This window comes from Piliocolobus tephrosceles, chromosome 4 (genome assembly GCF_002776525.5).
Source record: "Piliocolobus tephrosceles isolate RC106 chromosome 4, ASM277652v3, whole genome shotgun sequence".
In the NCBI taxonomy this organism is placed as follows: domain Eukaryota; kingdom Metazoa; phylum Chordata; class Mammalia; order Primates; family Cercopithecidae; genus Piliocolobus; species Piliocolobus tephrosceles.
The window spans coordinates 162,565,128-162,591,183 of record NC_045437.1 but is presented as its reverse complement, the minus strand read 5'-3'; the positions used below and the strand labels follow the sequence as shown (position 1 = coordinate 162,591,183).

Here is a 26,056-nt window from a genome sequence, read left to right as displayed (position 1 = left end):
CCCCCTGCGGTGACCCCAACATTTGCTAACTTCGCGTCCAGGCCTTTGGCCAGGTCACCCACCAGGCTGTGGAAGCCGGTCAGGCAGGGGCGACTCACGAACGGGGTGCAGGAGTCGGGCCGGGAAGATCCTGCGTGTTGCGCTAGGGACTGAGCGCGGCGCCAAGCGACAAACCCCCAGCGGCCACTGCCCCGGCAGCAGCAGCTGCAGCAGCGGCAACTGCTCGAATCCCGGCCCCGGCTCGGGTTACCCCCCCGCCCCCCCCAGCATCTCGGGCCAGACAGAGAAAACCTTGTTCAAGTTTGCGGCAAGTACTTGCCCGGTGCGCAAAACTGGGGGACTGGGAACGCACTGAGACGTTCCTCTTTCCCGCCTCTCCACCTTTACTCCTGAAAGAAGACTCCCAAAGATCGCTTTCTTCTGGGACACTGCTTGGACGATAACCGCGCTGATTGGAACAGATTTTGTGTCTTGCCTGGCTTTGGGTGAAGACCGGGGAGAGAAGGTTGCGCTGCGATTCTCAAGATCTCTGGACTTGGGTAAGAGTTGGGCAAACTCAACCCGGGCGGCTGCTGGACCTTGGCCGGACGCCGAAAAGCTTCTCATGGGCGGGGGACACATTTTCCTTAGCCAGGGTACCCGGGTGCGACGTGAGGTTGGGGCGAGATGGGCTCAGTCTGCGTTTTTCATGGGCTTTTCAAGGGTTTATTGTTTGCATTTGGTTTTGTTACATGGGATTGTGTAGGAAAATCTTGGAGTATTTTTGATGGAGAGACATCCTCATTACGCATTTTATTTTGCATAATTCCTGCTCGTGTATTGCCTTGCCTGTGTTTGTTTCCTTTTGCCGAGGGATATAGCTGGTTGTAGGGAGATTTGTGGGGAATCGGACTGAGGTTGAAAGGCAGTTTCAGCTGGGCCCTTTTTTCCAGGTCAGTTGAACTTCCTCTCTGGGATCTTCACTCTTTTCTAAACTTCTCTTTCTCCAGTCCTTGGTATTCAGATTGTGCAGATAACGCTCTAGGCTGGCGGGATGCTCCCCCTTCCTGAGTTCTCAGCGATCAGTAGGGGTGTGAGGTCGCAGTCTTAGACCAAACGGGCCTTGTCAGTATGCCTGGCTCCTTAGGGAGTGCTGGGAGGGACGGTTTTTCAAGTGATAGTTAAGAAAGATAAATCCGGTGTTACCTTTTTCGTTTAAATTCCTTTGTTAGAGGACTTTTACGCCTGGTTTAGGGAAGTGTTTTGTCCTTATTTTTCTTTCTGGAAGTATTTTCCTTAGTGACACTACTGAGTAAATGAATGATGGCAATATCTTGCTGCTGCTTCAGAAAATATGCTCGTGCAAGGATCCACATTCTTTAGGGGGAAGTCGAAGCTGGAGATTTTATTAGCCAACATTAGCCATTATTATTGTTCTTAGTCAGTGATAACCAGGCTGTGCCAAGGCAGAAGAGAATGACATTTCTTCTTGGTTCTTGCCTTACTCCTTTATATCCTGGGACTCCCTTTGTCTATAGGTTTCCCAAATAAAAATGCTTTATTCCTTACGGACAAAAAGACTGGGGCCAACTTATATTATTCAGAAATGTCGTCTTCCTAACATGAGTGCTCCAAGAGGTCAGCTTGCAGGGAACTTTTAATTTTACCACTGAGAGGTCAAAGAGTTCAGTTGGTAAACTCTGGGCACCCGCCAGCCTGGGTTCAGCTCACAACTCTGCCACTTTCCAGTTGTGTGATTTTTGGGGTAAGTTACTTAACCTGTTTATCCACATCTGTAAAATCAAAATGATAATAATAACACTTACATCAGAGGACTGTTAATGGGATTAAATACGTTAATGCATGTGAAGGACTAACAAGCCTGACACATAGTAGGCACGAATTAGCTACTATTATTATTGTATAGCTAGCATTAACTATTGTTGTATCCCTCTAGTATAGCTTCTATTAGCTGTCAGTAAGTGTTAGCTATTATTCCCATTTGGATGGACTTTGAAGGCTGTGCTCATCTGTAAGCTTCACTACCACCTATTGTCAAACTTAGCTCAGACATCATCTTTGTATTGCTCTTTTGTTGTGGCAGTTTCAATAGGAAAAATAAAGGTGCATGTGGCAGAGCTGAAATTTATAGGGTGGTGGGTCATGGATACTTGGAACAGGTGAGGAGGTGGGAATTCTACACTCAGTTCACAGCCTGTATACCTCCTTGGAAATCCTTTGCATTAATACACTTTCTTTAACCTATTTTTTAGAGGTCACTTACTTGTTCAGTAAGTATTTATTAAACATCTATTACATGTCAAGCACTGTTTTAGGTTTTATATTTTAAAAATGGCTATGTATGAGTATTGGCTTTATGTGCCTCCTGCCATTTCAAGTGTGTGACCTAGCACTCTATAGATTAAATCCCAAGGATTTTTAGCCACACAATTTCCATACCCATTAAAATGCACGTTAAGAGCACATTAAAAGTGGATGTCATTGAGAAATTGAACAAAATATTCCCTATGACCTCAAGCAGATTGCTTTTCTCCATTTAGGCATCAGTTTTATTATGTATAAACTTGTATTGAGAGGTGGGGAAAGAGTGGAATAATCTCCAGTGTTCCTTCTGGCTCCAAAATCCTTAAATTAGCTGCCTTACTTCATTGTTGGCTGTTTTTGAACCCCCTCTTTTAACTTTTGTTTTAGGTACATAAATTATGTTACTTCCATCTTTGCATATTAATCAAAGTAATAACATCGATAATTAATGAAAAGGGAAAAGCATTTACCGCTGTCTGTATTTCACTAACTATTCTCAAACTTTGGTTTATGCCAGAAGCATGAAGTGGGGAGATTTGTTAAAATATTAGAGTGAACTATGAGGAATTGCTGATATTTGACCATTTTTGACCTAAATAAATGGCAATTTTGTATGGTTCAAACTATATAAACCTTAACCTCTTCTACCTTGATTTAGATGTAGTAAGTCTTCTGTGAGTTGTGAGAAGTCTGCATTTTTACAAGTTACCCAGGTGATTCTAATGCAAAACCCAAGTCACATGCTCATTTAGCAGCAGTGAATTTACCTTCTTTGGGATTGTCTGCTTGGTCTAATAGTGTATTTCTAAAATGCAAATCTGATCATGTTACTCCCTTGTTTAAAAATCTTTGGCAGCTCTCTGAATGGTGAATGTAAGTGTTACCTGGGTGCATGTTGAAAATATAGATTCCAGGGCTTCACCGCAGATGTAAGGGCCAGTAGTCTGCATTTTGAGATCTCCAAGTGAACCTGGTAGAGGTGACCTCAGATCACATTTGGAGAAACACTGACTTGTAAGTCTCACCTCCTTACCATGATACACAAGACCGCCTTTGCAGCACTTCTTAGGGTTATTTTCTGCTTCTCTGGTCCCCAGCTCTCCAGCCCGCACTGATCTTGATCTTGTTACTGTCTCAGAATACGTTGTGCACTCTCACTCTTCCATGACCCAGCTGTGTGTGCTGTTCCTTCTGCTGACAATGCCTTTGACCCTCTTTCCTGTCTAACCAACTACTTACCACCCATTCATCATTTAAGACACTATTCAAATCCCTTTGAAGACTTTCCCTCTGAAGCTTCTCTCAATTCTCTCATAAACTTAGCGATATCTCATGTAAGTTCCCATTCTTGTGGATAGCTTTAATATAGCATCTATCACATTGTATCAGCCATGTTTATTACCTGAATGTTTATCCTGAACAGATTGGTGAGTTCATCATTCCTTATTGTAAGCTCTTATACAAGTGACTGACCCATTACATAGTTATGTAATAAATGCCTAAAGAATGTTGGAGAAAAGTAAATGGATGAATGATAGATAGTCAACATTTTCTTCGCACATTTTGTTAGCATATAAAGTGGTTGGGACAGTATTGTATACATATGAAGGGTGTGGAAAAGCCAGTTGGGAATTTCCAATTTGGCTGGACATAGCCTAGGGAGTTAATAACTTCGAGTGGGGCTGGGCATGGTGGCTCACGACTGTAATCCCAACACTGTGAGGCTGAGGTGGGAAGATTACTTGAGGCCAGGGTCCTAGACCAGCTTGGCCAACATGGCAACACCCTGTCTCTACTAAAAATACCAAAATTAGCCGGGAGTGGTAGCACATGTCTGTAATCCCAACTCCTTGGGAGGCTGAGGCACAAGAATCACTTGAGCTTGGGAGGCAGAGGTTGCAGTGAGCTGAGATCATGACACTGCACTCCAGTCTGGGTGACAGAGTAAGACTCTGTCTCAAATAATAATAATAATTAATAACTTGGAGTGGAAAAGGACAAGACAAAATATCCAAGGAGGACTTATGAAACACCAAATGTCACTGAATTAATGTTATATGTTGAACATTATTGCAGGACGTATAATGAAGAACTGAGCTTATCCTTTAGGGTGGTTTTGGTTTGGTTTTTGGAATGACAGTGTCAGAGCACTGGAATGGAAGTGCCAATGCCAATAAAAATAACCAACTTTGCTCTGTGCTTTTCCATTTATAAAACACTTCTGCCTCCGTTTTTGATTAGAAACATGGTGACTGGTTCAATACTGTCTTTCCTTCTTTCCTGAAAAGACACATTCCTGAAAATAGGTCTGAAGATCATATAAAAGCCTACATATTATAAGGGATTCTGGCCCTAGAGAGCCAAATATACTATGAAATCTCTAATTATGCCTTGCTATTTAGACACAGCATTCACTGTATACTCCTTTTTCTAATTTTTCTTTCTTTAAACTTTCCACAATTTTGGTTATTTTCTCCTCATTTCAACAACAGTTGACCAGTTCAAGTTCAATAAATGTCTGATTCAGATGAAAAGATTTGCCATTTTTGGCATATCTAATAACTTATACCTTTGTCTTACTTGAGTTTATGAGACAAACACTTCTCATAATTACTATTAGGCTTTTAATTTTCCCATTTCCCATTCCCTTTTTTGTAATAATGAAAATATGCAATAACATTTGAATAAGTGTATGAATAATTCTCCGGGTAATGACAAGGATGGTGATTCTGCAAAAATTGAACTATTGGCTTATGGGCAGCTGCACCATAAAATAAAAATGAAAAAAGTTCATTCATTGGCTGGCATCTGAGTGTCAACACAGGGCAGGGAGGTAGTAGCATCAATAGATGTAGTACAAATATCCACATTGGTGGACTTCAAACGAAGCAATATTGAGGACTGCCTATGCTCTCAGTTTCTTAAGGGTGTGTACCCAGTATCTGGTTTCAATAGTTTAGTTTTAAGAATTAATGTAAGATTCACTGGGTTCTGTTGATTTGTCTTCTTTTAAAATTTTGTTTCTGAAATGAACTTTTTCTAGTTTAGTATAAACCTGTATCATTTTCTGCCAACCTTTGGAAGTCTTTTAACTGGTCTCCTAATCTCTTTATTTAGTTATTCATTCATTCTTCATATCTGAATGTCTTGAAATTTTTAATTTATCTTTTGCCTCTCTTTACCATTTTAGATTATTGTTCACCATGATCATTCTAACTCTTTTTAAATATAGTTATTGCAGAGGACTAATTTAGAGCATTTAATAAAAGGATTTCTCATACTATGAGGGAAAAAAGAAGGTACAAACCAATGTTATTTTACTTTACAGAACTTTATTTGTGGAACAGCAAGTCACTGTGTGGATGTTATTTGATAATGCAAACTGTGGCATTAGCCAATCTGGAAAGTGTGAATGTGATAATACATCCTCTTATTATGGTTGTTCATTTTTAGCAATTTCCTCTCATTTCATTTCTAGTAATTTATACTCCTAGATAAAGAAACTATGTACGGCATTTAACCACCTCAATTTCCTACTCAGAGGGCAATAAATTGTACCCCTTCCCACTTCTAAGACAAAGAAAACAGTATTTCAGTATGGAAAACTTCATCTTGATAGGTACATGTACAGGATATTAGCATCTGTTAAAAACATCTTATCGTTGGGAACATCCTAGAGGATGACTAAGTACCTTGTCATTAACGTCTCGTCTGACCCAGATGAGCTGTACAGATTTGGCTGGTTCTCAACATAGCCACAGGTGGTGGTTCCCAAGATGGATCTTTTGAATACCTTCTGCTGAAGAATTTTGTCTTTTCTTAAGAAATAATTTTTTGATGGCAAATCGAAAACCAAATCACACAAATTTAACTTGTTCCTCACAGAGTGAAATAGAACTACGAAATTTTTGCTTGGTAGCACAGAAGACTAATCCTACAATCAAAACAAAAAAATTTAAAGATCCACCCCTATTGACATCTTGAGAAAAGTACTTGAGTTTGGATGAAGAATTGATAAAAAGATGTGACTTGGTTCTTTAAAAAAGTAATAGGTTGGAGATTTACTTTACCATATTGGCCAGGCTGGTCTCGAACACCTAACCTCAAGTGATCCGCCGCCCAGGCTGGAGTGCAATGGCGTAATCTCAGCTTACCGCAGCCTCCACCTCTGGGGTTCAAGCGATCCTCCTGCCTCAGCATCGCAAGTAGCTGGGATTACAGGTGCATGTCAACATACCCGACTAAGTTTTGCATTTTTTGTAGAGCTAAGGTTTTACCATATTGGCCAGGCTGGTCTCGAACACCTAACCTCAAGTGATCCGCCCGCCTCAGCCTCTCAAAGTACTGGAATTACAGGCATGAGCCACTGTACCTGGTCGTTTATCAGATATTTACTAGCAGTGTAGGGCATAGGGATAAATACCATGTGTAATTACCAAGAAGCTCTCGCCTTTAAGTAAAAAACAGATTTAAAAAGTACACATTGCATGCCAGTATAAAATATCTCATGTAACCCATAAATATATACATCTACTATGTACCCTCAACAATTAAAAAAAAAAAATACAACTAAGCAGGTTAAGCCTGGGCATAGTAAGAGCCAAGTGTCAGTTTTGAGACCTGCCACAAGAGCTCACTGGAGGCTTCCTGGCAGTGTGGGACCTTGACGGAGAGATTTGAATGGATGGGGCATCTTAGGTGGGGGAATGGGCTCAGCAAACATGTGGTGGCAGGAATTTACAAGGCATCGTCAAGCAATAGTGATTAAACCATTCCTCAGTAGTGGTGAGCTTACATTTGAGAATCATTTTATGATAGGCACTTACGGGACCTGCCCATCCCCATAGTACTATCTGCGTTAAAGGAACCCTTCCCATTATACTGCAGTTATTTTATGGAAACTAGATGAGATTAGGGAGACCTATTGAGATTCAAGTAAAAGTTGGCTAGAAATCTTCCTCCCTATTCCATGAGAAGGTGTAAAAATGAGAAAACTGTTCTTCCTTTCAACCACTATGGGATTCTTGGGGCCAGAGACGGAGACAGGGCTCATATTTCTTCTAGTGTCACCTTGATCTGAATTCATATTTTCCCTTGAAAAGCTTAAAGATGATCCGGAGCCACCCACCCAACCACGAATAACCTTCACTTCATAAAATGCCACCAAATGTGTGACTTGAGTAGTAGAATTTTAAGGTTTGGGACTATGGAAAGTGTTCATATCTTAACACTTAAAACTAAACATGAAACATCCTTGCTTTCTAACAGTTCATCTACCATTGCCACTTTCTTACCGCCCATCTTTTTCTGAAGGCTACCAACTCCATCAGGTGGCTTTAGCGCTGTCCTGCTGTCCCTGCATTCCTTCTCTCTTGCTCATTGATGACCCACCCCCACATTCCTATTGTCGTCTGAAGCCCTCATCATTCTCACCTATCTTCTTCCCAGGTGTTTCTTCCCCCAACACTAAGATTTGACGGTATAAATTATTTGTCCTTCCAGTATCCTCCCTGCTTTCAGTTGGTTCCTTAAACAGATGTGCAAAATCAGACCATGAGTGAAGTTAGAAATGCTTGAGGCGTGTTTACCCTGTGCTCTAACTTTAGAGGCACAAGAATCACCTGCAGATACTGTCTCCTCCCTAGGTTTTGATTCAGTAGGTGCATAGTGGGGTCCCAGAATGTGTATTTTTAACAAGGTGTACTGGTGCAGGTGGCCCATATATGCATGATACTCCTTGTTAGACTTATAGTGCCCCATTCAAAAGGCATGCCTTTTTTGTGTGTTTTTAAATTTTAGTGACTTGGCCAGAGGGGGTCACAGAGAATAGCGGGTCTGTGAGAACCCGTGCCTCTCCTCTCTACTTGAAGGGACAATGGCTGTAACACAACGCTGTTCATGTGACAGCCGGAGAAAGGGACCCATTGTTCAGGGGTTGGCTGATGTGCCATTCTGCTGCGGCCAGCCGTCCAACTGAGCTTGGTAGCCCCAAGGAAACAGACACACTTAAATCAGAGAGACAAAGAAAGGAGGTCAAGGCCTTCCACAGTTAAACTACTTGCAGCAATGTGTCAGAGGTAGGATTTGGGAAGGAAAAAAGTAATTCCGAGGAAGCATCATAAATCCTCTGGTTTTGGAGCTACAGACATGGCGTTGGGGGAACACAAGTCTGTCAGAAAGCCAGTGGATCTTTGGCCAAGGAAGAATTATTTTCTACTGCGTCACACTGATTGCAGAACTTATCTGATTGCAGGATTTTATTACTGATTTTAAAAATAAAAAAGGCTCCCTGAATCTCCAGGCTCATCTAAGGTACCTGATCTGAAAGCCTGCCTAAATCAAGGTCTATGACTTCAGAGAACAATTCTGTGTTCCTGGAAATGGTCACTGTGTATATGATATATTAATAATTCCCTTCCACATCGAGATAACTGTTTTGAAGCTAAGAATTTTTTGAGTTTGAAATACAATGAGCACCATTAGAAAGTTATTGATAAGTTTGGACAGTTATGAGGCATGGGGACTCTCCAGATGCCATTTAGATACCCTCCTTCACCCCTAACTTTCAAATTGGATTCTAGCCCTGGAGGGAAAGGGTTGCAAACTTCCTGTAAAGATCTAATCCCAAGCCCAACAATTGCTTACATTCTTTGTGTCAGAAGAAGATTCAAATTCAAGGTCACAGCCTTTGCAAAGGTCGCAGACTTTTTCCACAGGATTGTTCTTTTAGCCTGATTACTCCCTTTATGAAAAAGTATGTCATTCATTCAGCCTTTGCCTCTGGGTTTCTTTCAAAGGGAGACTTAGTTCCTAGTTCCTGTGGATACTCGTAGGTGGCTTTTCTTTTCTTTTTTTTTTTTAAGTTAGGCACAGAATACAGACACGAATGAGGCAGAACAGGGAAAGCCTTTTCTGGATGTGATAGGTTCTGGAGAGCCCATTTACACCAAGTGTTAGGCAGCTGGTGTTCACTGGCCAGTAGGAATCCTTTTGTCTCTGAGATAAGAGGTTTGTATCCAGGAGAGGGCAATATGTGATTTGCTTGAGGTCACTTAGAGCTCCTAGTAATTAAGTCTGTCGTTGTACCTTGATTATAGATTATCATTGCAAATCCATTAAAGAAGGAGGAGCAAGTGGATTTCAGAGAGGCAAGTGGCTTTATTTTCTTCATTATGTTTTCATTCCCCCCGCCTTACATTTTGTTTCTTCTTTACTAAATGGTTTTGCCAATGATATAGATGACTTTGAAGTGGAGAATGGGAAGGGGAGACTTCGTGGGTGGCAAAAGGATTGTGCTAAACACCCTCCTGATTAGTTCATTAATTTTCAATTTGTTGCCATTAGGCCTGTTCATTTGGCTCCCCATTTGTGTGATATAGAGAGGCTTGCCCTCAGTGCTTCAAGGCCTGAATACTGTGCTATCCTTGAAGTTCTGTGTAGGTGCAGCACTTTTTGAAAAAAAATAGGAAAGTTAAATGGTCCCTTTTATTGTTTTTGTTTGTGTCCCAAGTAGTACATATAATACTAAATGATTTTGTAGGCATAGGATGCTTAATGGGACTTAGTTTTGTGTCAGAATAAGGGCCCTGCCCAACAAGGACTTCTGGGATGCTGACATTGCATTTAATCTGAGTACTGGTTGTATGTGTATATTCAGTTTGTGAAAACTTATTGACCTGTTCAATTTTGATTTATGGCTTTTCTTTCTGTCTGCATTTTATACTTCAATAAAAAATTCAAAAATTAAAGCTCCATGTTTAATGTAGAATTAAGAATCTATCATGATGGAAAACTGGAAACTCTCACATAATTTGAATCCTGGTGCAGCTGGGAGGGCCTAGAGCTTTAAATACCCATCAATTCACCCTTAGTTCTGTAGCCAGAGAGCTGTGTGTCAGAACACAATGCATTAGCACCATCATAGGTGATTGCTTTACTTCTCTAGGCAGCGAATCCAGTGCCTAAGAGATCAATAGTGTTAGCAGAGCCCCACTCTTTAGAATCTAAAACAAATGCACCCCTCCGAGTTGGCCAAGTAGCAAATCTTTTCATTCCCACTTTCCACCCTCCTCCCATTCATTTTAATCTGTCAGGAGAAATCAGAAGAAGACTCTACAGATTATGGATGTTTTCCTGAACCTTTGGATGACATCTCTCTTGTAGTCTAATTGTAGAATGCTTTGTTTCCCTCCAATTTCTGTAACTGGGATGAGTTGATATGAGGGGTGAAGTCTTTGGCTTACCTCCCTCACTCATTTCCACTGACACTTCCTGACTCCTCAGTGAGCCACAGGAGCAATACCTGCAAGACCATGCTTCCAGTCCCAGAACAACCTGTTGTCCTTTTTCTCTTGAGAAGACCGTTGCCATCCATCCAATGTGGCACTGCATACATTACACCAAAGTGAGTCATGAGTCATTGTACTGATAGAACATTCCAGCTTGCTTTTATAATATGGAGCTGGTAGACTCAAATGGAGAAAATAGGAGCTTTTTTTTCTTTCTGAAAGAAAGTTTGGGCCCTTCGCTTTGAAATGGGTGCAGCACATCTATTGAGAGGTCTGAGTACTCAATGTGTACCCTTCATTTTGGCCGTTGGACTTACAAGTTCGATGTTGATTTACACAAACTCATGTGATTAAAGTTGTGGGTTAGCTTCCTCTCCGAGAAAAGACCAAATGGCAGATGACGCCGGTGCAGTGCCCGGAGGCCCTGGTGGCCCTGGGATGGGGAACCGCGGTGGCTTCCGCGGAGGTTTCGGCAGTGGCATCCGGGGCCGGGGCCAAGGTCGCGGAGCTAGCAGAGACAATGCCGAGGATAAGGAGTGGATGCCCGTCACCACACTGGGCCGCTTGGTCAAGGACATGAAGATCAAGTCCCTGGAGGAGATCTACCTCTTCTCTCTGCCCATTAAGGAATCTGAGATCATTGACTTTTTCTTGGGGGCCTCTCTCAAAGACGAGGTTTTGAAGATTATGCCAGTGCAGAAGTAGACCCGTGCTGGCCAGGGCACCCGGTTCAAGGCATTTGTTGCTATCCGGGACTACAATGGCCATGTTGGCCAGGGTGTTAAGTGCTCCAGGGAGGTGGCCACCGCCTTCCATCCGTGGGGCCATCATCCTGGCCAAACTCTCTATTGTCCCCGTGCGCAGAGGCTACTGGGGGAACAAGATCGGCAAGCCCCACACCATCCCTTGCAAGGTGACAGGCCGCTGTGGCTCTGTGCTGGTGCACCTCAACCCTGCACCCAGGGGCACTGGCATCGTCTCAGCGCCTGTGCCCAAGAAGCTGCTCATGATGGCTGGTATCGATGACTGCCGCACCTCAGCCCAGGGCTGCACTGCCACCCTGGGCAACTTCGCCAAGGCCACCTTTGATGCCATCTCTAAGATCTATAGCTACCTGACCCCTGACCTCTGGAAGGAGACTGTATTTACCAAGTCTCCCTATCGGGAATTCACTGACCACCTTGTCAAGACCCACACCAGGGTCTCTGTGCAGCGGACCCAGGCTCCAGCTGTGGCTACAACATAGGGTTTTTATACAAGAAAAATAAAGTGAATTAAGCCTGAAAAAAAAAGAAAGTTGTGGGTTAACAGACAAGATTCTGATGTTCTGGGTCTGTTGCTGACCTTGTCATTTACCGTATGAGGTATGACAACCTGCGCTGGGATCCCTTCTCTATCACTGAAATCTTGGTGACTTTGGGCAGGCTACTCAAGCTCTCTAAAGCCTCTTTTCATCAAATGTGAAAAGATAATAGCATATACTTCAAAGATGGTTGCATTTAGCATAGTGGTAGGCACATAGTAAATGCTCAATATGTATTAGTTATTATTATTTAACACCAAATAATGTTAAAATAGGGAAGAATAATTAACACATCCAGGAATCAGGTCTGCTTCTTATGAAAGAATCATTCAGATGCTTAAATAAGATTCTATTAATTAAATGCAGATGTTAGAAAATGTAGTCTCTGATAGAAGGCATAAACTGTAAGGAATTTACAATATTTTGGAATACAAAACAGCCAAATTTACTTATAAGCATAAATGTATTTTAAGATAGTATGTTACTAAACAAAAAGTTATTTATCTTAACTATAGAATTAGGATGAGGCTGCTAGTGAATGAATTTGTTTTTCCTTGGTAAGATGTCAGCAGAATTGAAATCAGGTGTTCAAACAATGTCTCGTGTACAAATGCTCCTAGCAGCATTATTCACAACAGCCAAAACTATTATTTTGGGTGGAAGCAACCCAAATGTCCATCAACTGATAAGTGGATAAACAAAATGTGATATATTTACGTAATGGAATATTATTTAGTCATGGAAAGAAATGAAGTATGCATGCTACAACATGGATGAAGCTTAGCAACGTTATACTAAGTGAAAAAAGACAAAAGACCATATATTGTATGGTTTCATTTATATAAAATATCTGGAAGAGGCTACTCCACAGAGACAGAAAGTAGATTAGTGGTTTCCTGGGTCTAGGGGAAGGGAGAAAGGAGGAGTAACTGTTTGATGGGAATAGCTTTTTCTTTTAGGGCAATGGACAGGTTCCAGAACTAGGTGGTGATGTTGGTTGCACAACAGGGCTAAAATGATGAATGTTTGGTTATATGAATTTTTTAAAGGTTAAAAAAGTTATTTCAAAAAATCAGCAGATGTTTGCATTTAGGTGAGATGTATCCGTATAGATCAGTTGACCCCTGGTCATGTGTGTGCTATGAGGCAAGGCTTTGTTGCATGCTGAGGAGAATATCAAAACTGGCAAGACGCAGCCTTCAGCACCTTGCCAGTCTGTTTATGAGGAAAGGAAAGGAGGAGGAAGCAGGTAATCTGTTCCAAGTGAATCCATCTCAGAAGAAAGGATCACCAGATTTGGTGACCAGAGAAGGCTTCTTGGAAGAGACGGGACCTTGAAAGATAAGTGAGCTTCATGTAATCGCAGAAAAGGAGAGAGTACCCCAGTGGCAGAAATGAACAACCCTGGGGAGGGAGAGGAGTATAGGCAAGGACAAGCAGGGATGGCCAGACTAAAGGATTTGTATAATGGAATATCAAGAGATAAGGTTGGAGTCGGGTGCGGTGGTTCATGTCTATAAGCCCAGCACTTTGGGAGGCCAAGGTGGGCGGATCACTTGAAGTCAAGAGTTTGAGACCAGCCTGGCCAATATGGTGAAACCTAGTCTCTACTAAAATTCAAAAATTAGCTGGGCATGGTAGTGTGTGCCTATAACCCCATCTACTCAGGAGGCTGAGACAAGAGAATCGCTTGAATCCAGGAGGCAGAGGTTGCAGTGAGCCAAGATTGCATTACTGCACTCCAGTCTGGACAACAGAGTGAGACTCCATCTCAAAAAAAAAAAAAAAAAAAAAAAGTAATAAGGTTGGAGCCAAGCATAGAAGTCGTGGAAAGCTGGCTGCCAGTGCTTAAATTCACCAGGCGGTAGATAGCAAAGGCTTATCATTGATGATAAGAATAGAAAATGAAATAAAATGGGGAAGACAATAAGGAGACTATTGCAGTAATTTCACTAATTGTAACACAACCCATCATTATTTATTCGGTAAATATTGATTAAGCCCTCATTATACTCCATGCAATCTTCTATGCTAGGGACAGGGCAATATCTAAGATCAAACACATTTCCTGTCCTCCTGGAGTTGCATTCTAGTACACATTTCAAGCACTGACTTCTATGTCCAGTGGACAAATGTAGTTGAAAAGTTAAGGGGTGGATGTGTTAGAATGTAGTGGGGCATAGGTCCTAGAATCAGATTTCTTGGCTTTGAATCCTGGCTTCTGATTGTTGTTAACTGAATGTATGGCCATGAGCCATTTACTCTATGCTTCAGTTTCCTTATAATTTAAGAGAGGATAATTATGGTAGCTTTTTCACAGAGCTGTTATGAAGTTTAATTGAGAAAATAAATGAAAAGGACTTAGGATAGTACCTGGCATGTAGCAAATGCTCAGTAGGGCTTTCTTGTTTTTTGTATCTGAGTTTTTAATTTCTACTCAAGGATTTGTCTTGGTCCCTTCTGTTTTTAATGGAGTGAATCTATTTCAGAATCTTGGCTTATTGTGTCTCAGGTCTGAGCTCTCTTTAATATGCTGTATGATTTGGGACATTGAACTTGTTGAATTAATTAGCATACAAACTCTGCCTTCCTAATTCAGGTAAGCTGCAAAATTCTTTCCAAAAGATCACAGTCCTGGTCTTGGTTTGGGCAGAAACTTCTAGATAATGCTCCTTCTAGACTCTGAATCAAGAAGTCTTTTGAAGCATCCTGACCTGAGAGAACCTGACAAGTCCTGACAAGAACTTAGCACATCTAGTCTCCCTCTGGAGAAAGCCAGAGTTTGAATTTAATTTCTTTGTGTTACCGTATCATAAGGGCCATGGGCCTCCTCAGCTCTCTGTACCTCTATGCCTCTTTCCATGAACTGGGATGAAATAACCAACTAGAACAACTATCAGGATGTATGTCTTTTTTTGTTTATTATTATTATTTTTTTGAGACAAAGTATCCCTCTGTCGCCCAGGCTGGGGGTTGGAGGGCAGTGGCATGGTCTCAGCTCACTGTAACCTCTGCCTCCTGGGTTCAAGTGATTCTCCCACCTCAGTCTCCCAGGTAGCTGGAACTACAGGCACCTGCCGCCACTCTCTGCCAATTTTTGTAATTTTTGGTAGAGACGGGGTTTTGCCATATTGGCCCGGCTGGTCTTGAACTCATGACCTCAAGTGATCCACCCGCCTAGGCCTCCCAAAGCTCTGGAATTACAGGGGTGAGCCACTGCAACTGGCCTGGAGGTGTGTTCTTATGAGTATATTAAGAAGGATGCCTTGGAGCTTGTGTAAAGACATTGCATAAGCTTTGAGGGCCCTTCAATCTGTACCATAAATTGATTGTAGAATGTAAGCTCCTTGAGCAGATAGAATGAATTTTATTTTCCTTTCTACTCCTAAATGATTAAGCATAGAGCTGTTGACTGAATTGTGTCCTTTCCCACCCCCTTAATCCATTTATTGAAGTCCTCACCTTCAATGTGACTATGTGAGGAGAGAGAGCTTTTAGGAGGTTATTAAGGTGCAATGAAGTTGTTGGGTGAGGTCCTAATTTGATGGAGTTGGTCCCCTTAAAAGAAGAGGAAGAGACTGATTGCTGTCTCTCTGCCATGTGATGACACAGTGAGAAGGCGACTGTCTTCTATTTAGAAAGAGAGCCCTCACCAGAAACCAAATTGGCTAGGAACTTGATCTTGGACTTCCTGCCTCCAGAACCATAAGAAATAAATTTATATTGGCTAAGCCACCCTGTCTATGGTATTTTGTTAACAGCCTGAGCAGACCAAGGCATTAAAAGAATATTTGTGGACCTAATTTCAAGATTATTCAGAATTGTGATGACCTAAGAATAACATGATAAACTGAACCTAACTCACAGTCCTAATACTCATTTAAATGGATAATGTTGACTTCATCTCCTGCCATATATTAGTGAGGCCAAAAGGTTACAAAATTGGTTGGTTAAAATTCCCCCAAGACCCATTTTTCCTCTAGAGGAAGTGCTAATGAGCAGTGAAATAGATCAAAAGTTAGTGAGAACCATCGTCGGAGAATATGAGGTAAAGAAAGAGCCTGGACAGTTTGTACTTCAGACTTTTCGTTTTTGAACAATTGGCCTCATAGCTGTGTTTCCATAGGACACACCCAGATTGGAGGGGTTGAAAGTGTGAGGGGAGGCTGAGCAGCAGAGGCCTGCCAGTGAGGAAACACTTCACCTGGGCTAGTAGACATGTGAGGTGGTTCCTTACACCCAGGAGAAGAGATCCTGCTTCCAGAAGAATGACGACTGTGCCTGAGCCCAGCCAAGGATTCAGGTGCGGAGAGTTCCTCACTTTAGCTAAGCCAGGTGGTCCACTTTTATTTTGGTGAAGGCCAACCTGAAGCAAAGGCACTTTTCTTCCACCATTAAAAAAAAGAACAAAGCAAAAACAGAAACAAAAAAGCTTGTGATGTGGAGCTCTGCCAAGCTAGGGCTGGAAAAAAAAGTCCCTTGCTTTCTTTCCAAGGCAGTATGTAAATGATGCTTTGTAGTTTTGTTTGTGCAGCCACTGGGGATGGTTTAGAGTGCCTCACTGAAGTCCATGGCTGCTATAGAATCTGATTTTTATGATTATGAATATCCTATAAGCTAACTGTCTAGGTCCAGTTGTCATCTCCCTGCACAATCCTCTTTGGTTGAAGATATTGAATTATATTGAATTGTTATGAAAGCCAAATATCTTCGGAAAGTGATCACCTAAATCTGCTTATAGAAGTTCAAGCATGTGCTTACATGTAGCTCTGTCCCTAAAGGACAGGACTCTGATCTTTCTGGCTTTTTCTAGAGTTTAGGTGTGGCAGGCATTAACTGAGACATTAACTCTTCACCCAAGGAGGGTTTCTTATAGCTTAACCTAAGGAGTTTTCTGCTTAGCTGGAGAATTTGGAAGATCGTTTTTCATTTCTTGACCAGGTTGCGCTATTTGCAAAAATGAGGCCATGTAATTAGGGCCCCGGTGGTGTGTGGATTCATTCACTGGCACATAAAGAGGGACTACAGCATTTTCATGGGTTAGTGGCTGACTGTGCCCCATTTCCTTTAATGGTAAATATGTCACTGCTGAGAAGGACGGCGACCAAGTCCTGACAGGCAGATTTTCAGAGCAAAGTGTTAGTGAGTGAAGAAAGGTCTGTGGAAGCCAGGCAAGGTTTGTCACTGAGTTCTAAGGAACAGTTCTTTAAAAAGAACAAGCAGCTTCCCAATCTGTGTCTAGGATTTGGATCCAGCATAAGTCAAACCCCAGGTAGAGCAAAACTGTTTTAGTGTATGCTGGGAACCACCGTGCCCTTCTTCCATGGTGCACTTACAGAAATGAAGAGGGGACTGGGCCTCACGGCTTGGCTCTGACTGCTGTGCCCCAGAAGAAAGAGCCATGTGCAGTGGCCGTCCCATCCATTCACTGTGGCCCAGCATTGTTGGCAGCTAAGCGAAGATGCTCGCGGGTGGTTAGCGCTGGGCCTCAGATTCCTTGTTGAAGGCCCAATGGGGAACCCATGGTTAGAGGAAAGAAGTCCAGGCGAAGCGGAGCTACTTGAGGAGAGACTTGCTTTTAGGAGGTTTCGCTTCATTGACTCAGTTCAAGTTTTATCTTAAAGATACTTTATGCTGGGTTGTGGGGGGTGGTGGAATCAGTCGAGTTTGAGATTCCAGCATTACTCATGAGTCAAGCTTAGCTGCCTGCTTTTAGAATTGCATCAACTTGAGGTAATTTTTTTTAATGTTTTCTAATCCTGGAGCAAATGAAAAGCATTGACAGTGATGCAGATTTCAAGGCCAATGTCACTAATCTATGAAAATGTTTTTTTTTGTTTGTTTGTTTTGCTTTGGCATGGCCTTGAATGAAACAACAATAAAAAAATGCTTCCAGGATTAGAGAAGAACACTTTTCCCCTAGAGTTCTGTTAGATAACCCAGAATTGTAAAAAAAAAAAAAAAAAAAAAATACTGGCTCTGGGACCTAAAGATCTTGCCTTGAGTTGTAGCTTTGCCACACCATTTGATGTTAGACACCTGAGAAAACTCTTATGTGCCTCAGTTTCTTTCTTCACAAGACAAAGAGATCAAAAAGGCCCTTTCCAACCCTTGACTAGGGAGCCTCTGGGGCCATATCTGGGGTGTTGGGGTGGCAGCTGAGTAATGGAAATGGAGTGGGCAAGGGTTCATCACTGGCAGAAGCTACAGCAGAGCCCCAGCTTCGCCTGGGCTAGCCGTTTCACCTGGTCACGGAGCTGCACACCAAATGGAAGCTATAAGACTGTGTGACTGAAAGCGTTTATTTGGAGGATGAGTACTAATATCTAATATCTGTTTCCCTGGGTGCTCTTCCTCTACCTTGGCTCATGGTGAGGGCACAGCCTCAAGAACTCTACAGATATGTCTCTTCAAATACATCTTTAGCATAGTCTCAAAATTTCACTAACTTCAGACCAAATCCAAACTTTCTTCTATCTATGATGGAGGCATTTTCTTCCACCCCACCATGATAGATCTTTGTGAACATGTATAAAAATTAATGTTGCTGTCTTCTTTTATTTTGAACTTACAAATTAAAAAAAAAAAGGAAATTGTTGGCTTTAAAAAGTTTTGTAAAGTCTGTTTTCTGTTTGCCAAGAGACCCTGATGGCACAGAGCTTCGGTTCAGGAGTGTGGCGTGTAAACCCCGGTCCTTCTCCATGGGGTAATAGAGCCTTGGACTCTAATCCATGCCACATGCGATGACCTGAGCAGACCCTGTAGGAAAACAGAAGCCTCGCTGTCCCCTCATGAAGCAGTTGCTCACAGTCCGTTGTACAGCTGTGGCCTGCTTTGTTGGGAAGTGCAGCATGACTTGATCTTTTAAGCTCTTTTCTCCCTATAGGTATTATAAATAACAACTGGTCTGTGGGAGTACCCGCCAGGAGGGCTTGAGATCTGCATTCTGTACTCAAGAAGCATTGATTTTTGTAATCTTAACTTCATTAGCAATTACGAGAGAGGAGAAAAATAAAACCCAAAAGCAAAGTGACTTTGTTATGACCTAGAAAATCCAAATTGGAGAAATAAGAATTGAAATTGAGAAAGACAGCTCCTTTAAAACCTCAAATTCCTTAGAACTTTTCTGAGAAAGTAAGGAACACAAACAGGTCCAGATCCCTAAGATATTCCAAGTTCAACAAGCAAGTCAAAGTTTGAATTCAGGCAGGCTGTCATTGAGAGCTGGAGTTCTGACATTGCACAGTAGCTTCAAAATGCTTGATGCCCTTTTGGTTTCCGTGTACTTAAAGTTAAGAGAAAGTTAAATTGCTCGATTTTGGTTTCTGTGTGTGGGTTCTGGAGTTCTTGTCATCTGTTTTAGAGCTCTGCAGCACTGAGAGGTAAAATTCTGGGACACCGGCCCGAGGAGAAGGGGGTGATGAGACCACGCTGACACAGGATCACATTGTTGTTGTTATGTTTTCCCTCCTTCCACTTTCAAGTCCTAGCAACTCTGTTGCAGTCCATGTGTGGTCCTTGTGATCCATGGAAGAATTCATGAATATCTGTCTTAATCATGCAGATGAGTAGTGAAAAAAAGTAAACAAGAGTTCTCACCTTTTGGGCAGATATCTGTTACTTACTCCTTAATACTAGCTTGCTTTTAGACTGTGAAATATTGTGGTAAAATGCACATAACATACCATACATTTTTAATGTATGGTTCTATGGCATTTTAAGTACATTCACACTGTTGTGAAACCATTACCACCATCCATCTCCAGAACTTTTTCATGATCCCAAATTGAAACTCTGTACCCATTAAATAGCAACTCCCCATTTTCCTCTTACTAGAGCCCCTGGCAACAACCATTCTACTCTCTGTCTTTATGAATTTGACTGTTCTACGTACTTCATATAAATGGAATCGGACAGTATTTGTTCTTTTGTAACTGGCTGATTTTACTTAGAATAATGTCCTCAAGGTTCATCCAAGTTATAGCATGTGCCAGTGTCATTGCTTTTTGAGGCTAAATAACATTCCATTGTAGTATATACCACATTTTGTTTATCCATTCATTCATTCATGGACATTTGTGTCATTTTCACCTTTTGAGTATTGTGAATAGTGCTGCTATGAACACTGGTGTACAAATATCTGTTCAATTCTCTGCTTTCAATTCTTTTTTGGGTATGTATACCCAGAAGGGGAATTGCTGCAACATATGGTAATTCTATGTTTTTTGAGGAATCACCATACTGTTTTTCTACAGTGGCTGCTCCATTTTGCATTTCCACTAGCAGTGCACAGAAGTTCCAATTTTTCCACATCCTTGCCAACACTTGTTCTTTCCTTTTCTTCCTTTTTGTTTTTGGAGAAGGGGATGATAATAGCAATCCTAATCAGTGTAAAGTTATCTCATATGGTTTCATTTGCATTTCCCTAATGATTAGTGATATTGACCTTTTTTAAATGTGCATATTGGCCATTGGTATATCTTCTTTTTAAAAATGTCTATGCAAGTTCTTTGCCCATATTTTAATTAGCCTGTCTGTTTTGTTATTGTTGTGTTGTAGGAGTTCCTTTTATATTGTTGATATTGATCCTTCATCATGTATTACAAATATTTTCTCTCATTCTGTGGGTTATGTTTTCACTCTGTTGATGGTGTCCTTTGTTGCAAACATTTTTAAATTTTGATGAAGTCCAGTTTATCTGTTTCCTTTTATTGCTTGTGCTTTTAGTATCATATGCAAGAATCATTGCCAAATTGCTTTTAGATTTATATATTTTTAAGGATAGCTCCTTTCTCTGTATTACCACAAAAACCATTACTTGTAGAAATTTATCTTTGAAGGGATTTTGCCCTGAGATGTCTCTTTTTTACTTGTTTGGAGAGTGATCTTTATATTACTTGGGAATTGGTTGATTCCACTTTCACCATGCTCTATCATTCTCTTCTCTTCTTCTCAGGGAGATCACAAAGGCTCATTTATGGATAAAAAGAAAAGAGGGAGTGAGGGAAAGGCTTAGTTTAAAAATAGCCGTAATCATTTTTACTATAGGGGCTAAGGAGAGAAAGGGCAGGTTTCAGAACGTCTGGGGCATATGAGTGGGTTCTTTAGCAATTATGACTTGCAAGGAGTCTGTGACACCAAACTGGACTGCCCTTTGTCTAAGAAGGGTGAGATCTACTTCCTAAAGCACCCTCCTTTTGTCCTCAGGCTGGAAAGATTGCTGAAAAGTGAGCAGGCCCCCAGGTGAACCTCTAAGGAACCTCAGTCCCCCTCTCAAGGACATAATATTCCATACCTGAAACTTCTCCAAGTGTATAGACGGTGACTTTTTATAAATGTTCATTCCTTTTTAGAAAACACAATATATTCCTCTTATTTTTATTAAGTGTTGGTAAAACCCTTCTAATTGAAAATCCTTTTCCTCCTTGCCAATTTCTCACACTTTACTCACTATTATTTCTGGATTATATTCTGTGTACAAAATCACCATTTAATAGTAACTACACATCCAAAACACTATAGATATTGCTTAGTATAAAAAAGCAACTGGGGAGTACATCATAAATTATACAATCTCATCTTGAAGAGCAAACTAAATACAGAGAGGGCCTGAAGGACATTCTTCTTTACACTTGGTGGTTCCAGAAGAATGTATTTAAATGTTATATAAGTTTTAGTCTTTTCTCATTACTTATGTCACAGCTGTGGACTTCTGAGCCATGGGGCTGCTGTTTCCTTTAGACAGCCAGTTTTGAGTTAGGTGAGTATTTGAGTATTTTCCTACCCAGCATGTGTTCAGATGTGAGGTGTTTGCTTTTATGCTTGTACATCTGGCATGAAGAACGGTTTTGTGTGCCAATAATTGTCCCTGTGCTGCCGCCTGCACAGTAACTTGACTCGGGAATACAAAGAGCCGTGTCTGGAATTTGCAGTTTTAAGAAGTTGAATGATGACATACTTCATAAAGACAACTCTTTTCAAATGAACTGTAGTTTAATTAGTAGATCACTCACTTGCCTGTGTGTAGACTTGCAGAAGTCGGAGAACAGTTTTACTGATGTCAAGGAAGGCTGGCAATAAGTTTCTCTAATACGCAGGTTACAGAATGCAACGTTAAATTTCTTTCTTTTTTTTTTTTTTTGAGACGGAGTCTTGCTCTGTCGCCCGGGCTGGAGTGCAGTGGCCAGATCTCAGCTCACTGCAAGCTCTGTCTCCCAGGTTCATGCTATTCTCCTGCCTCATCCTCTCAAGTAGCTGGGACTACAGGCGCGCGCCACCTCGCCCTGCTAGTTTTTTGTATTTTTTAGTAGAGACGGGGTTTCACCGTGTTAGCCAGGATGGTCTCGATCTCCTGACCTCGTGATCTGCCCGTCTCAGCCTCCCAAAGTGCTGGGATTACAGGCTTGAGCCACCGCGCCCGGCCTAACGTTAAATTTCTGAAATCTCATTTGGTATTGGTCTTCAAAAAGAATCATTTTTATTCATAGGGCCTCAATCATCTAAGGGACTAGATATCCAGTGAAGCCAGCTTCTCAGTGTTGCATACACTTTAAAAAGTCATAATTACCACAGGAGCTAGGAAATGCTTTTAATCGGCAGCATGCTGTCACAACTCCTAATTTTAATGTCTGCAAGTAGGCATCCTAACAAAACCACAGCTCAGCCCCCACCTTGTCTTGCCTTACTCCTTCTTCTCTCACCGTGCCTCCTTTTCATGGTCTCCAGGGAAGTATGGTCAGGTTCGAAGGAGGGAGAGAAGGCAGAGAAGGACGGAAGTCAGAGCAAGCAGCCCAGGCCCCACTTCTGTCTTAACTGGCACCAAGAAAAAGTGCCTTCAGCTGGCACAGTGGCTTGTGGGCACCAGGCTTTGCTTGTTTGCCATAGAAATCCTGGTCGTAACAGAGACCAATGCCATTCAGGCAGGAAGCTGCTTTTATGGGGAGCTTTTTGGCACCGTGTCCAACATACACTCCAGTCAATCACAGTAAAGGGCCTAATAACAGATGTGGTAATTAAGCCTGAAGAACTGTCTCTATTTTTTCATTTTTATTTCAGAGAATAACAAAGTGCTTCATTAAACCTCTAATCACACAGAATTTTGAATCGGGCATACCGATGTGGTAAAAACTTACATCTCTGTTAGGACTTCCTTCTGAAGTTCTTATCAGCAGGATGCCTCAGAGGGAAGGTTGGATCCTTTTAGCCAGGACAATTATGTTCTTTCTGGGTTGCCCTTTGCACTCCAATACCAAACCATATGCAGAATCTTGGGGAACAACCAGTTTCTTATAAGTACCTTGGATATAAATAAACAGTTTTAGCTTTTATGTGCCTTTGTAAATATAAAATGTTCTCTGACTCTCTTAGGTTCGATTATACTGCTTATAGCAAGAAATTAACTATAGCTTTCAATCTTAGAAAGGTTTCAGATAACCTGAAACCATGGTAAATTACCATATTTTAATAAGATAAATGATCTTGAAAAAAATTTAATTACATCTGAAAAGGTCTGTCTTTGATTGTGGCAGTTTCTAAGGCAAATGTCTTCATCAAGGTTGTTTTCCTTTCTTTTTAAATGATGAACATGAATCTGGCTCATCATTAAAGGAAATTAATCTAAGAATTTAATAACTTGGGACAGGTAGAAAAAGTATATGTTCTCAACAGTAAGAATACATGGCTGAAAACTTTCTCTTTAGCTCTTCCTGGATTGTGAAGGCTGGTTCTCTGTGATCCTGGGGCTCTTGGGAAAGACAGCATGTCTGTCTTTCTGACATGGCTCTATGGGATAGTGTAGATTTGGAAGCCACATTTATATCCTGGAGATAATTTTTTTGTTTGTTTCTAATTCCATGTAGCCATAGATCACTTTGTAAGATTATTGCTTTATTATCTTCTCTCCAAATGCCTACTTCTGAGTTTTCAGGGTACCTCCAACAGAATATGTAGTTGACTAGATTCTTAAATTTATCTCTCTTAACCTGACCCATGAAGCATATGATTTATGGAGAAGAATCAAGATTTAATTATAATTTCAGTTCTTGTGTTAATAAAGCATAAACTTAACCTACTCATCCGATTAGCCTAAAAAAGTAATTTGTGTGTATTTAACATTTGTACACACTTACATGCACGGACACATATAAAAACAGTACTAAGCTTTATGGCACTTCATATTTGTTTTCTCGTCTGAAGCTTAATATTTACAATTCACTTTTTACTACCTTTGTCCATTCAGACAAGCTTTTCCTCCGTTGATGTCAAACATGTTTCTTGCTAAATGTAAAATCAGCAATGTACAGACTCAGATTTTGCCACATTAATATATGTTTTAAGAAACCACCCCTATATACACCTTGTATCTAAAAGTGAGAACTCCCAGATACATTGAGGAAGACTTGTGGTCAGGCAGACACCTCCCTCAGGATTATTCAGTTGCTGGAAAAGTAAAGCTTTTCTTTAAATAAGATTCAGAATAACTTCCTTATATCTTTTCCTAAGAAGGGCAAGATTTTCTGGGATGATACACCTCACCTTTTAGTTCCGGTTCCATTGCTGGTAGGGAGATATTTCTGTAAGTTGGGGGAGATGACTTGAAGATGAAGTGGAAAGTTGGCCAACCAAGGGCGGCCCTGAGCTGAAGCGCCACCTCCTGGCAGAATAGGTCACTCCCGGGATTGTTTCTCAGTTACCCAGGCTGCCTGCTGAGGCATGTGTTCTCCTCAGTTATGGATCCGACTCTGTTATTTCTCTCCCACCTCACCCCTCTGGATCAGTTGTCTGGGACTCACAAGATATGATCCATTGACTCTCCTCCAGTGCTCGAAATACTTTAATGTTTCATGACTTTATAGATCCTGGTTTTGTTTTTTTTTTTTGAGACGGAGTCTCGCTCTGTCGCCCGGGCTGGAGTGCAGTGGCCGGATCTCAGCTCACTGCAAGCTCCGCCTTCCGGGTTCCCACCATTCTCCTGCCTCAGCCTCCCGAGTAGCTGGGACTACAGGCGCCCGCCACCTCGCCTGGCTAGTTTTTTGTATTTTTTAGTAGAGACAGGGTTTCACCGTGTTAGCCAGGATGGTCTCGATCTCCTGACCTCGTGATCCGCCGGTCTCGGCCTCCCAAAGTGCTGGGATTACAGGCTTGAGCCACCGCGCCCGGCCTAGATCCTGGTTTTGATCTTACTTAGCAACCGTATATTGATTTTCTATTATATTCTTCCAGATGGGGAGAGAAGTAGAAGTCAGGGAGAAGTAGAATAGGAGACAAGATAAAACTATGGGCTCTGCTTTCAAGGACTCAACAGTCTAGTTGAAGAAGTGGGACTGGTTCTATCAAAAGATGACCAGCAGCCCAAGGCAACAGAGAAATATCAGATGAAGGATGGGGAGAGTTGGTTCCATTAAAGATTTCTATGCAATTTCTAGTGAAAAGACTAGAGAATGTTTACTTATGTCCTGAACACACTGTGAAGTAGATCTTGGATGAGAAAATAAATTATTGCAAAGAGAGAAGTAAGTTGACAGAAAGCTTATGTAATGGTTTGAATTTCAGACAATTAGGGAGGCTTACATGTTGGACTAAGGGAATTTTAGAAATGAATCATAGGCTCTTTCAAATTAGCAGGATAGGAAAAATATATTCCAGGCAGGAACTATTTCTACCCTTCATAGATTCTTCAATTGAGATATTCTTCATGTATAGTTTAAATTCATTAAATTTTATTTTTCCTGTTTAAATTAAATGATTAGGAAGTTTAAAATCTTGAACAAATGACAGTAATATAGTTTATGGAAACTGTTTCTTTATAAGAAGGAAATGAATGTATTCATTGTGATGGGGTGCACTTAATTTTGAGTGGTTTTGGCTGCTGTTGTTTCTAATATTTGCAGTAAAATGAAGGTACTGCTATTAAAGACTTTGAATCTTAAAAAAATAGGAGTTGAGGGAAAGAATTTATAATAAAGGAAGCAGGGGAATGACATTTAATGAGGACAAGAACAGAAGAGTTTTTTTTTTTTTTTGAGACGGAGTCTCGCTCTGTGCCCAGGCTGGAGTGCAGTGGCCAGATCTCAGCTCACTGCAAGCTCTGCCTCCTGGGTTCACGTCATTCTCCTGCCTCAGCCTCCCGAATAGCTGGGACTACAGGCGCCCGCCACCTCAC

At 41.4% G+C, this 26,056-nt stretch overlaps 1 protein-coding gene and 1 pseudogene across 2 annotated transcripts in view; both read left to right on the top strand.

Moving 5' to 3' along the window:
* The first annotated feature begins 251 nt into the window (after nucleotides 1-251).
* MEGF10 (multiple EGF like domains 10) overlaps nucleotides 252-26,056 on the top strand; it is a 171,847-nt gene continuing 146,042 nt past the window's right edge. Inside the window, exons 1-2 of one of the 2 annotated variants that reach the window (XM_023196958.2) lie at nucleotides 252-539; nucleotides 9,402-9,452. The gene's annotated coding sequence lies outside the window, so the exon portion shown is untranslated. The remainder of the gene's footprint in view (nucleotides 540-9,401; nucleotides 9,453-26,056) is intronic. The other variant, XM_023196968.2, reaches the window with a different exon arrangement.
* On the top strand, nucleotides 10,983-11,884 carry LOC111529939 (annotated as a pseudogene).